The sequence below is a fragment of the Pteropus medius genome, unplaced genomic scaffold (genome assembly GCF_902729225.1).
Source record: "Pteropus medius unplaced genomic scaffold, Ma_sr-lr_union100, whole genome shotgun sequence".
Classification (NCBI taxonomy): domain Eukaryota; kingdom Metazoa; phylum Chordata; class Mammalia; order Chiroptera; family Pteropodidae; genus Pteropus; species Pteropus medius.
This window is the reverse complement of record NW_024351730.1, coordinates 20,211,357-20,225,641: the sequence shown is the minus strand read 5'-3', so window position 1 is coordinate 20,225,641 and position 14,285 is coordinate 20,211,357. Positions and strand designations below refer to the sequence as shown.

At 34.5% G+C, this 14,285-nt stretch overlaps 1 long non-coding RNA gene across 1 annotated transcript; it reads right to left on the bottom strand.

Moving 5' to 3' along the window:
- Positions 1–292: 292 nt before the first annotated feature.
- LOC120587959 (uncharacterized) lies at positions 293–4,771 on the bottom strand. Its single transcript, XR_005649110.1, has 3 exons — positions 4,757–4,771; positions 3,315–3,389; positions 293–672 (listed from the first exon to the last, which is right to left on the bottom strand). It is a non-coding gene; the product is annotated as an uncharacterized LOC120587959 (long non-coding RNA).
- Between the last annotated feature and the right edge of the window lie 9,514 nt (positions 4,772–14,285).

Here is a 14,285-nt window from a genome sequence, read left to right as displayed (position 1 = left end):
TTCATATGTTTCTATGCCTTGGCCCCCGTGAATAATGCCGCAATGAACATCGGTGTGCATATATCTTTATGGGGAAATGTTTTCAAAGTTTTGGGGTAGATAGCCCGCAGAGGGTGAGAGTCCTTGTTCTGCTGTTGTTTTTAGCCAAGAGTTTTGGTACATTGTTTCGGCGGACTAGGAAACTGAATACAATGGGATATCGGTGTATGCTCGATAGATTGATTTATTCTGCGTGAAAAGTTTTTCTTTTTTTTCGTTTTATAATACTGGAACACAGAGAACAAAATAGAAAACAATCAAATAGTCCAGAGAATATCATTACTACTGTTTTAGAAATATAGATCACTGATCTCAGATGTGGATTATTCATGTAACACTAAGCAATGATTGACTTTCCCTTTTCGGTGTGTGTGCGCGTGTGTGTGTGTTTTCAAAGCTGGAATGTGTACAGAGAAACATATTTATGGGTCAAACGTTTTTAAAATTCCAATCTCATACTTATGGGAATATACAAACAATACTGTTTCGAATTGTTTTATAAAAGATACTTATTGAAGCACTTTGGATGCATTTCTTATCTGAGGCCTGATACGATGTTGCCAGATTGTCGAAAGGATCTTTGAGTAGGAAGAATCATCATGAGTAGAGAGCAAAGACAATTTCTCACCAAGCCTGTGGAGAAAGAGAAAACAGTATTTTTATTACACTATAGATTAAGTTACTGATAATACCATGATACTTTCTTGTTTTTGAGTTATACCCAGATCGATTCCTTTGTGTCTGACCAAGTGCTCACAATTGCCCATTTGTTGCCCCCTGCTTTACCTTCACCAAATGATAGGCTACTCTGGGCCCCTAAACGCTGCTTGTCCCAAAGCTTGAGCAAGCACTAAAGGGTGGAACATGCCTCTCTATCAGTTTATCTTGAGAACTGGCTTGCCACAATGGACTCTTTTTTTTCTACTGGTAATTTCCCTATGCTTTTCCACCTTCCCCTTAAAAGTTTATACTAATCTTTGCTTACCTCTCTCTACCCTGTATACAAAGCGTTTTCCTGTTTGATTTTGTGTCGCTGCAGATTTCTGAGATGTGAGCATTCTCCCCATGGCAATAGTCTCTGTTCTGGTTAAAGTCTCTCCTTTTCTAAGTTCGGATTTGTTTTTCTTTGACATGACAAAAGATTCTTGACTAAAAACTGTGCCTCGGTTAAAATCATTCGCATGAAAAAGCTTAACTGAAATTATTCTAAAGTAGTTTTTTAATCAGACTCTACATTGGAATACACTGCTATCTCTACTATTCCTTTCTCAGCTTGAGCTCTTATTTTTTATATTTAATTACCCTGATAGTTTCCCATTGGACTTCTTTATTATACACTGTCAATAATCGTTCTCGACTTACCTGCCGTACTCCTGCTTATGCAATAGGCCTCAGTAACACATTTAATCATATCGCTTCTTTATCAGATGATATTCTGACTGATTCCCTCCTTTTATGTCCACCTTTTTAACTAGATAATTAGCTGTCTACCACGGAGACTTTTGCTTGAGGGTATTTATGTCCCCAGTGGCTATCTCATTGCATGCTCATGATGTGGTCCAGACATATCTAATGAATGAATGAGGACAAATTGCCGTTGAGCCCTTATTTCCTAAAATAATATTACTGGAAACAGTATTTATTTCCAGTCGTTTCTTTCCAACATTTAAAGAACTCCTTATTTCCATGTCTTCAAATCTTGTGGTGAAATTATCTACCAAACTGTTAACTTTTCCTTGTATGTACTTCAGGAACTTAAGAAACATTGAATGAACAGTGAATGATCATTGGATGTATTTCTGTAATCTTTTTCTCCACATGTCACTTCTCACATGAGTTTCAGTTCTGCAAGTCAGCCCACGGGCTTTTCAATTTGAATGCTATTTACTTTCAAAATTATCATAGTCAAATTACCTTTTTTAAAGTCCCTTACTTAAATCAAGCAAAGCCTATGCATAAAGCGATATTCTTTGAAACAAAACAAAACAACCCCCCCCAAACAAAACAAAACAAAACAAAACAAAACAAAACAAAACAAAACAAAACAAAACAGGTTGTCAACCAGAGCATTGTCTCTTTTCTGAAAGGTCCATTTACTTAGAGTTTTTATTTGCTTATCCAGTTCCAATAACTTGCAACTATTTTTTTTTCCTTTTCCTTGATTTGGGCGTTCATTCAATCCATCATCAAATCTATTGATCGCCTTTTCTTAGTGTTCTTTCTCCTTTTTCTTTAATTCTTTCTATTATCAGCCCATCTCAGTTCTTCTGCCCCTCCATTTAATTATGGCATACACATTTCCTCCATATTTGTCTTTCTCAGATAGTTTTGATATATCCTTCTTGATCATATAGATCCAGCTATTACCTAATGTCTAGGGAGTCAAGTTCAGCTTCTTTGCCCTGTCAATTATGGGACTTTACATTGAATACATTTTCCATGTGCATGAAATATAATTGAAATTGGTTGAAACTATTTCAACATTGAATTGTCAGACAGCTTTACTTTGTAACAAAATATTAATCTTTCATGGCATTTGGAATCTTTCATGTATGAGATAAAACGGGTTTTTTAAAAGTAAATTGGTTTATCTTCTTGCTGCTATATCAGAGCAGTGGTCCATATCCTAATTGCTCATCAGATTCCCTAAGACTGTTTCTCAAACTTTTCGTGTTATGAATCAGATCTGGATCTGATTAAATGTACATTCTGATTGAATGGGTGTGGGTGTGGCTTCAGCCTTTAAATTTATGACAAGTACTCAGATGGGGTTTGTGCCCCTGCTCCAAAGATTACATTTTAGAAGGACATGTGTTAAACCATATCTAGACACTGATTTAGTGGCAGGGCATCATACACTTACAAATATATATACAATTCTAATCAAAGTCATTTATGAAATGTGTCTTCTAACAGTCTCATCAATTCTATGAAATGGTTACTTAGTGTTATCATACCTATTGTGCACGAGAAAATTGAAGTTGAAAAAAGATGAGAGTAGTTTAAGGATGACTGTGAAACCATAGTTGTCCAAAGCAGGATGCAAATACAGGTGTTCTCATTCAAAAAGCCCCACCTCTAACCACACCAGGACAGAGGTGTTCTTTTGGACGTATTTAGATGAATAAATACATGTTCAGAGAGCTACATCTGGCTGCATTGCTTAAACTGAAGCTGCTTTTGATTTGATGACTTGATTTTATTTTTTCTTGTTTAAACTCTCACCATTGCTATTTCAGCAGAATAAAAAAAAAAATTCACTAGTTGTGGCTTACCTTTGTAATCATATCCCGTGCTTACCAATCATCACCATTCTCTTCATATCGTCGTCGATATCCTTCACGGCCCTTCTGTATATAACAAATAGGGGAAATTGCAGAGAGTTGAGACAATGGCAGTGTAAATATTTCACAGTGATTTCTGTTAGAAACTTAGTTTGTTATTAAAGTTGGTAGGACCTCGTAGATCATTTACATAGATAATTTTTCAAAATTCTGTCAAGGTTTTCACTTTTTTTATAAGAAGAACAATGTTTAAAAGAAGGAAAAAAATAACAAAGCATTTACAGTTTTACTGCTAGTCGACAATTTTGTTGTTTTATAGTACATGTGTAACCATTAATTATCGCTAAACACTAATAAAAGTTTTAAATATTCTTCATAATATTACCTCTAAGCTCCTACCCTGCTCATCTTTGAATTTCCAGGGAGGAAGAATTTGCTAATTCCAGGTTAGGTGGAATTGCTCCTTCTCACTCTTGACTTATAATGACCTTACTGACTCTTGAAACTCCTACTTTTTTTTTTTGTATTCACCTTTGCTCATCCCAATATCTCTCATGCTTCCTTCCTCTGCATCTTTTAATTTGGTGCCGTGCTGAAATTAATCTACTTAATAGGTTAGTAAGAATCTTGAGATCTTATCACATTGACATAACTTGTCAAAAGAATACGAGGTATCGAGGATATATTTTATTAAGAAAATTGTTAAATAGATAACATCTTCTCTCTTATTAAACACAGCCAATTGAACACCACCTAATAACTTCATCACTCTCCAAAAGAATCAGAAGATAAACGGCTACCACTTCACATGGGTTTTTAGCCGCCTCCTTCATGCCTCCTTCTTCTGCATCTTTTAATTTGTTTCCATGCTAAAATTTACCTACTCATCACCCTGACATGCCATGTCAAAATAATATGAGATATCAAGGAAATATTTTACGAAGAAAAGTGTTAAATACATAAATTTTTTCCCTTATTTAATGAGATCAATTAACTCCACCTAATGACTCCATCCATTGCCATGCAAAAGAATCAGAAGATGAAAACTTACCACTTCACATGGGATTTTTGCCACAACTATGCTCCATTAGGCATATTGTATACTTAGAAGTAGAACTTCAACTGCTTTTAAGGCCAAGGCAATTATTTGCCAGACAAAGATAATTATGTTCCGAGAGAATATTTGACTTCTTCTGAATGGTATCATAAGTTTCCATCTAAATGCTACCGGTTCACAGGAAATATGGGTCCTATACCAGTATATCATATAGAAATAAACTTAATGTATACTTTAAGTTTACATTATATATATAGCCATTCGCTATATAGATATGCAATGATTCTTCTTATAGAGTGATACTCAGAGAAGAAATTAGGTTTTTTGTTTTTGTTTTTGTTTTTGTTTTTTGCCACTTTATCAGGGGAATACTTACACGGTGCTTGCCATGTCCGGAATGAAAGCGATGACGAAACTGTTAAAATAAAGAACAGATTAAAGTTGCAAAATATGTTTAATGATCAAGTTTTGCAGCAAATGAAAGATGAAAGTGTCTTACCTCTTCAGATGAATCAGCTCCCTGGAAAAAAGAAAGAAGAAAATAGGGAACGTTATAATTTTATGACTCTGGATTCAGTGTGAAAAGGCAAAGTTTTACATAATTGATACACTAGGCTAGTTGTTTTTTTGTTTGTATACTGACATCTTTAACATGAGTAAAGAGCAAGCTTTTGCTATAATTCGCAACTTTCCAATATCAGCTCACTCTTATCCAAATTTCTTTTGTGTGTAAAGGAGAAAAATCTAAGTAAAATAGTGAAATTGAAAAGTTAAACTTTAGATTTGCTCAAGAGAAACGGTTTTTATACAGATATGTTTTAAGTTGCTGAAAATCTGCATGCATTCAAAATTGATTGTCCTGAGAGTCTGTTTTCATGATTATGCTTTCTCTGTGTTCTTCTTGGATTTTTATTTTTGCACTATCCATTAAGAAAAAAGATAATGTGAAAAACTGTGTAGTCCTAATCACTTTGCTTTTGTAACATCAACTAGACCTTGTTAGATTGTTGGAAGTATTATTATTTCTTGATGAATTTCTGAGTAACTAGACAACGAGAATACCAAAGTGAAAGGTACCATTTATTCTAACAGAAGAAAGGATGAGGGAGGAGGAATAAAGAAAGACATGGAGAGTGCGAAAGAGGAGGAGGTAGTTGGGCAGAAGGAAAAAGTTCCAGCGAGATTAAGTTATACCTAGTGACTCAGAGTAGTAAATGACAATGCCACCTGGAAACTTGACGTCTGGTAGGTCTAGAGATTTTAAAAGTTAAGTCACTTTTATCGACGTCTCATTCCCACATCTCTTGGGGCTCTTTTTTCAAATTTTGTTTTATACTGAGCTAATTACACTTGAGCATCTCTGTGTGTTAATTAACGTCTGTGTGTCTCTGCACGTGTACTCAAGATTTATTCTAAGTCCTTAATGAATTTATATAGGTTAATTCAAGGAAAATTTCCACCTAAAACATTAAAACCGATAAAGACATGTTCAGGCAATGCAAATGTGGTCCGGAATGCAAGAAATAAGAATCTTTGAATAATTACTGAGATATATTCTTCAAAATTTTCTGATATACTTACAGTCATGGCAATCACGAGAGCCAGGATGAAGGCAAAGATAAAAATCTTCATATCCGGTAAGTTCTGTGAAAGCATACGTGACAAATCAGTAACACAGTCATTCCTGCTCTTAAAAATCATTCATTGATTGAACTTTGCTTCAAAGCTGTGTGAAACATGCTAGAAATGCAAAGACGATTAAAACACATTGCTTGACACATGAAATTTGGAGCCTAGTAGGGGACACTGATAAGTAAAAATAAGTACTGCAGTATGAAAATACTAAAGTACCATGAAGACATAAGAAGTGGACATCGTAAACAGAACAAAAGAACAGGTGGGGGGATATTAAAATAAAGAAAAAGAGAAAGCTTGTGTTAGATTCCATAGGATAAGTAAAGAGAGTTTGGGGGAGCCTGCAAAGAAACAAAAATGAGAGAGAGGACAGCACGCTGGAAGTGAAAGAGTTCAGCAGGTAAGAAATGAAGGACAGAAAGGAAGACAGGCTGACCATTTAGATCGTTGTGAGATTATAGGGGCCTTACATAATGACATCAGGAATAATAATGAAAGCAGAGTTTATAATAATGCTTAGAACGTAGAATGACAAGCAACAGGGATTGGTTTTAAGATAGAGATAGAGAAAATGAGTCAGGTTTCTGGCTTGAGAATTTGTGTAGATGGTGTAACGGTACTATCAGAAAATTAATAAGTGAAGGAAAATCAAACTGAAACAAGTTTCAGGGAACATATTTGTAGACACTTTAAGAAATCGAATTGATAAAAATGATCCACTCTCCAAACAATCTCATTCACCAAAATTATCCTAATCTAGGAGTCTTTGATATGTTTTTGTAATTCAGTAATACAAGTGAACTCAGTTCTTTTGCTGTTGAAAAAGAGGTAAAACAAATTATTTATTTCTCAATGACACACTTCTGAATAAAATCATTTTGCAGATTATTGGGTAAATAAAGAGTAAAACCTTTTTCTCTGCTGATCATTTTTGGTCATCGGTTTTGAGAGAACAATGAAATAACATCTTTTGTCTAATGGTGGAAGCTATTTTTCTGCCTAATAACTCTAATTCTCAAACATAGAAACAGAATTTGTGATGGATGGTGTTTCCCTTGTTTCTTACCTGCTGATTTGCCTCATTGGTTTAAACTCAGGATGGTAGCATTAGAAAAACTGTGATAAGGATACATTTCTTGATGAAATTTTTTTGTCATCTCCCACTTCCCAAATATTCAGTCATGTCATGATACAAACAAGGATATGACTGCTAGTGTTGTTCATACCTCAAATTTTATTGAAAGTAGAAGATTGAGGAAAATTCACAGTAGCTGGCCTTGTACAGGTAGACAGATGGATAATTTGGTGGATTTAAAAGAATATTATCAAAAAAAGTACAATGACAAATGCTTGATAAACTAGAAAGAAAAGCTTTTTTTTCAGCTGAATCACAAGTGAAAGGAAAATGTGTTAAATAAATATATATATATATATATATATATATATATATATATATATATATATATATATTTTTTAAAAAAAACCCAGCCTGTTACACAGTGTTAATCATGCAAAAAAACAGAAACTATTTTGAGGATGAAAAGGACTATGAAAAAGTAAGGGAAAATAAATTAGCGATGGTAATAAAGTAACTTGGAAAAAGTTACCTGAACCTTTGAAATAATGCACACTTTTGCAAAAAGAGAACTTATGCTACTCAAGAGATCATTTTATTTTATTTTTTTGTAAAATTTCAACTTCAACATGCAGTTAAAGGTAAAAAGTAACTATTAACACCGTGGGCATCATATATTTAGTCAAAGGAATAAAAAGACTTCTAGACGATCCCCCAAATTGGAATTCATGTACATCTTGTTACACATCATTCACCTGGTACCGTGATTGCTATCCACTTAGGGGCAACGAGATCCTGACTTCACCTTCAGATCCTGACATAGGGTCATCATTTCCTTTAATTGTTTTCTTTATGAGAAATTATCGATAAAGATCATACATTTTAAAAATGATTTTTAACTTATTCTAGCAGTAAAAAATTAGAATAAGCCATCACATTAGATCGTACATGAATATAATATCTCTTACCCAAGTGGAGACTCAAGAGTTTGAGAAGCTGAAATTCTGAAGTCTCGAGAGAAGATGTGCTTTACTAGAGGACCAGTGTTTTTATATCCACCGAAATCCTTCATTTGTTTTTCTAAATGATGTCGATTATGATATCATATTATAGAACTGAAAATAACATCCGATATCTGACCCCACCGACACGAAGAAGAAACTTAAACTTTACAATAGAAGCTTGTGAAGCAGAGTGACAAGGAATCAATTGTACCCGTCACATATTAATCCCGATATTAGTCTAGGTATGTGGGAATAACACAAAGGGACAAGTATGCTAGAGTGAACCAAGCATAGAAATCAATTGAAATGGTGAAATCAGCATCTGCCCTATTTCAACAAATGCATGTCCAAGATGGAACAACTCTGTGCCAAAAAGGATACCATCTTGACAAAATTTTACCAGTTGTCTAACATAGGCTAAGTAACAACTGGCATAATAAAATCGTTGTCATCATTTATTCATCATTCTCCAACAAATTATTATGATGTGCCTTTATTTTACCAACCTTAGGATATTTTAAGTCTTAAAGGATGTTTAAATGTTTTCCAATATTTAGGAATCCATTGAGTATTGTGTAATAAGACAATTCTTATTTTTAACGTCCACAAATGACCGCAGAAGCTCAGTACCATATATCTTGCACCTTAACTGAATGCATATGTTCTGGGATTTAATTTACTTTCTTGTCATCTTTAGGGACGCACGTTTCTTAGTAGAAGCCACGTGTTAACGCGATTACACCAGATAGGAGGGAAAGTTAGTTTTCACTCGGTCTCTGGGTAAATTCATATAAAAATTCACTCCTTTGTTAATCATTGGATAATTTAATGTACTCAGACTGAATACAGAAAAAAATCATTTTTAAATTTAAGTATGTTTTATGTCCTAGTCCATTGTAACTCAAAATGTGGTTCGTGGGACCATCAGAATCAGCATCGCCTGGCAACATGTTGGAAATGCACAGTCATAGGTACTCTTTCCAGGCATGTTGAATCAGAATCTGGGAGATCCAGCAGGTATCTCATTTCATCAACCTCGATTCTTTGTGTGTCATAAAGTTTGAGAAACCACATAATCGATTCATATATTATTTGTCTATAGACTTGACCTTACAAATAGAACCTCGGGTTTAGTTTAGTATCAGGAGTTTTAAGGAAATATTTATTAGGTGAATCTTCTCTACTGTATTTGAACAAACCCATTAGAAATTACTGTTATTCTCTGGGTGGTAGATAAAACATTATAAATGTTTTAAAAGGCAAATCAAGAATTAAAGTTCAACTCAATTTAAGTTATTCTTATTCTTTTTTCATTGAGTTCTAACCCTTGTAGATAGCCAGGCTCTTCTCAGTGCGAAACGAATCCCATCTCTGATATGGTACATTCTCAATGGAATAAAAATACATAAGGTTTAGGACGTATTGGAACAAGTCAGAATTTTTAAATAAACTCTGCTTTACTCATTTTGGAAATTTCAAGTGGTTCCTTCCTTCCTACCTCTTTTCTTTCTTTCTCTCTTTCTTCCTCAGTTATTTTCTTCACCTCCTTTCTTCCCCTATTTATTTCCTTAATGATTCTCCTTAGTAATGTTACTAAGCACTAGTCTAGTAGATCGATGATATGATAGTCACAGCCTACTGAACAAAAAACGTACTAATGCTCCAAAACAACAACAAGAAAAAAACACACCAAATTTCCAGGTAATAATGGTAGTGCTAATATGCACATTTAAAACCTACAATTAAACTTAATTCACTCATACTTTAGGTTGGAACATCAAAATATAGAATTATTCTACCCATCATTTTCTGCTTCAACACAATAGGAAGTGAGAGGATTGTGTCTAACAGAAGGAAACCAGAATAGTGGACTCTACACACAGGAGTAATTTTCTTGTTACTTATGGTTTCATTCTCCAGGAACGGTAGGTCATTTAAAAATATTGATGGACCAGAACTTGTCCTGTTATTTTTTAATTAAGTAAAAGAAGTACTATATCTTCTATAACCAATGACCATATTGTCTGAAAATGCCAGAGTCTATCGCAGAAGGGAAAAATCAATAAAGAGTGACTGCTTTATCACAAGTATGGCATTCAATTGGTGGCATAAGGATGCAATCTCTGAATGGGATTAAGGTGATATTTATGCTAGATTTCCTTCTTCTTCTCTTCCTCTCTTTTCGTCTTTCTTTCTCCTCTTCTCTTTTCTCCTCCTCCTCCTCTTCCTTCTTTATTTCTCCTACAGTGAAAGTATGGTCTGTAGGCTACGACAAAATCCATGATGTTTATTTACTTAACTATAAATCCAGGTCGTGTTATAGTCCTGTGTGTTTTACTAGAATGAGAAATACTGCAACTGACAAGCATAAAACAAATTTCGACTGCTTATTAATAACATAATACCTCCTGGACATTGAGAATAGGAAGTGACAGTCTCTTATTTCTGCCCTGAAGAAGATTACCGCATGTTATGGACTGAATGTTTGTGGCCCCCCATCCCCAAAATTCATATGATGAAGCCAACACGCCAATGCGATGTGTTAGGAGGTTAGGCTTTTTGGTTAGGTTAAACGAGGTCACAAGCTCAGAGACCCCGTGATGGAATTAATGCCATTATAAGAAAAAGCGACACAGAGCCCTGTCTACCATGTGGCATTATAGGAAGAAAGCAGCTCTCTGCTATCCAGGAAGAGGGCCCACACCAGTACTCTAACTATGCTGGCACCCCGATCCAGGGCACCCCAGGCTCCAGAATTGTCAGAAATAAATGTAGTTGAAGCCACCCCAGTCTGTGGCATTTTGTTATAGCAGACATAGATCAAGACACCTTGAAATCTGTGAAACAGACAACTTAAAGACAAATTCAGAGAGAAAAGTCAAGAAAAGGTTTGAATATGCGATTTTAAAGTGAGGGGAAAAGATCCAGACTGGAGCTGAAAACTTAGAAGTAATTAACTCATTGATTGTAATGGAAATGTGAAAATTGAGATCACATAAGAGAAATTGTGAAGAGTCAAAAGCAAAGTAGGCTGAGGACAGAACGCTGCGATGACACCAAAGTCACATAAGAGAGAAATAGAGAAGTTCCTGAAAATCTCCTAGAAGGGAAAGAATGGTAGAAAAGAGGACAATTTCCAGGTAATTAGTGAATTATGGTAGTCAAGGGGATGAAATGTCTGAGAGAAAACTTTATTATAATGGAGAAATGTTACAATAACCTTGGAGATTGCTTGATTTCTTTAAACTACAATTTCCTCATCTAGAAGACATAATGCAATTGGGACTGGATTAAATGAAAATATCAATCACATTGCAAAAAAATTGTTCGAATACCAACATTAAGTATTATTTTTACATTTATCTTCATAATCTTCATTATGAAGAACATCGTAATTAAAAAAATTAGTTAAAGATATTGAATAAATAAAAGCCAAAACACAGTGAAAAAACATCTTTGGAAAATATGAGAGTCACCTGAACCTTTAAAACTGGAGGGAGAGATTTAGAAATCTGATCAGACATCGATCAATTTAGAGAAGATTGAGGGTGGGACGTTACAGGCAGTTTTGCCAAACGGACTCAAAAATTTTCTCTAGAAAAACAGTGATGATTTTCTGGAATTGACTAATGGTGAGACAAGTTAGATATTTCAGAAATTAAGGCTGTTTTTAGATTGTTTATCGAAGGGAAAGGGTTAGAGAGTATGACCAAATACAAGAAAAAGATTTCGTAAGCTGCATTGTCTTCTATGCGTAGAAAACATGAAACTGTTTCGTTTTGTTTTGTTTCTTCAGAATTGACTGGACTCGGTAGGACAACAGCGTAAGTAAATTTAAGGACTTCCCAGAATCAAGATTTTAGCAAGTAGGGTTAGTGAAAGCCAGAGTTTCATGGGAGTTTTCTGTTATTGCAGTACGTACTAAGTGATAAACATGAAATCCTGCATTAGAAGAGAGTACATTAAAATTTAAAATGAACAGAGAGAATAAAAGCATATGGAAAGGTCAAGGGTCTATAGGTTTCTGTAAGGTCAAAGTAAAGAAGATATTATTGCTTCATACCTTGTGTGCTTCTAAAATATTAACAAAGATAATATCCTCTTCCAATGGCTTCCATCTCAAACCAAAGTCTAAAGTCGATGTACAGAGCTTTAGTAATCTAAGCACTCGTTTCTCTGTGACCAAGTTTTCTTCTGTCTGCTTCTTGCCTTATTCTCTATCCAGCTGGTTTCCTTAAAGTTCCCCAAATACGACGACCACTTTTTAACATTTGTTCTTGCTATTCCTTCTACTTGAGATTTTCTTTCTGCATGCTCACTCCCAGACATAGTTCAATATATCTTTTCTTAAATGTCATTCTATCAAGAAGACGTTCTGTATGCTCGTGTTTAAAATATCCTCTGTGCCCTTGCTCTGCTAGGCTTTTACTTTTTTAGAGCACTATTACCACCTGAGATATATGTATTTGTTTGCTTCTTTGCCTTTCTCGATTTAATGTAAGCGCTATGAAGGCTGAGTTTTTGTCTCTTTTGTTCCCTGTTGTGTCTTTGGCATTCAGAAAAGCGCTTAACAGCCATGTACTCAACGAATAAGTTGCTCAATAAATATATGTTGAATGATAGTCACTGGGGACACCACTAATGGAGGGCCTTCGATGTTTACATTCTCCTTGCTTGCCCATTGCTATGAAGTGACATTAAGGGTTATCTTCTGCCTTCTCTGGACTCAGATAAAAAATATGAAGACTCTGGAGAAATTAGGATAGATACTGTGGCAAATGGAACCAGAAACTAATCATGAAACGTTAGAATCAATAATTCAAAGAACCCAGCTGAAGTTGTGGAGAGTATATTTATAGGATATGTAATAAATTAGAATTAGCTGAACTCAAAGAAACTCTCTTATAAAGTTGCTTTAGTAGTACCCAAACTGAGAAAAGGAAGCAATGAAAGGAATGGTTACGTCAGCTTAGTCTGTTGATATGAAAACTTGAAATAAATCTATATGCATAAGATTGTGCTCCGAATTTATTTCTTTTACAAAGAATAAAATAGGTTTCTGTTACTCAGAAACGGCAGCGAAAAGACTTTAACAGGTACAAATTGCAACCAGCTCATCAAACATCAATTACGAAGGCAAGTATCCTGCAACACAAATACTAGGCCACATTATGATCTTTCTTTTATTCTGCATTGTCTTTTTGATTATTCTGCCAAAACATGGTGGTAGTGGGCTGTGATATCAGTGATGAGAGACCACATGTAGAAACTGGATTTTCCAGTCAAATCTATTCAGAAAAAGAAATTAACAGATTAGCTCCAAAAGTTTATAATTCTGTAAATACACATACATTTTGGTCTGGTGCAGAGTAGCTATTCGTATGTAATTATAGCTATTCGTATATAATTTTATCTAAATAAATATATACATACACACTCACTATTAAAGTATACTATTATACTATTAGTATCTGAGTAGATAACTAAATATTTTTGATGAGTATATAAATAAATAAAACTGTCATTCAGCTTCTGCCATGTATTACACAAAAATAATGTTTATATTTACATATCCGATGTACATGGTATGTTGTTAAGCATTCTTCTTCTTCTCCTTTTTTTTTTTTTTTTTTTTTGGTGGTTTAGTAGTCATCAGAAGATGCTATTACTTCCCACAATTAGAATACGTGGATCTAATCGAAATCTAGGTTTACTCAAATCAATTTTGTTAGCAAAAGAGCTTTAGACAACCAAACAGAAATTTTTAAAGAGTTCATGTTAAAACTTTATCTCTCAAAAATAGAAATCGATGCTCTTCTGTCACCCCCAGATTGCTTCGCAATGGCCCGGTAAACTTTATAGATTTCTGTCTTAAAATGGCATCCTGCCAATTCTAATTCTCCTACAAGTCTTAGTTCTACAGAATCTTTGACCTCTAGGCTTTTCTTTTTGTGTTAGCACAGAATGCTGCTCATATCTCTTTTCGGGAACTAAGCTTCCTAGGGACAAGGTATGTATCACGTTTTTGTACCTGTGACATCTCGCACTTTGTATGAGATGTCACAGCAAGTGTTCCATAAATGAATGAATGAAAAATATTTCAAGGTTAATATTTCTATTACGTAAAGTAGAAGTTTTTACCACAGCTATTGATATAATAGCAATTTTAGTTATCTTTTTCATATAGGATT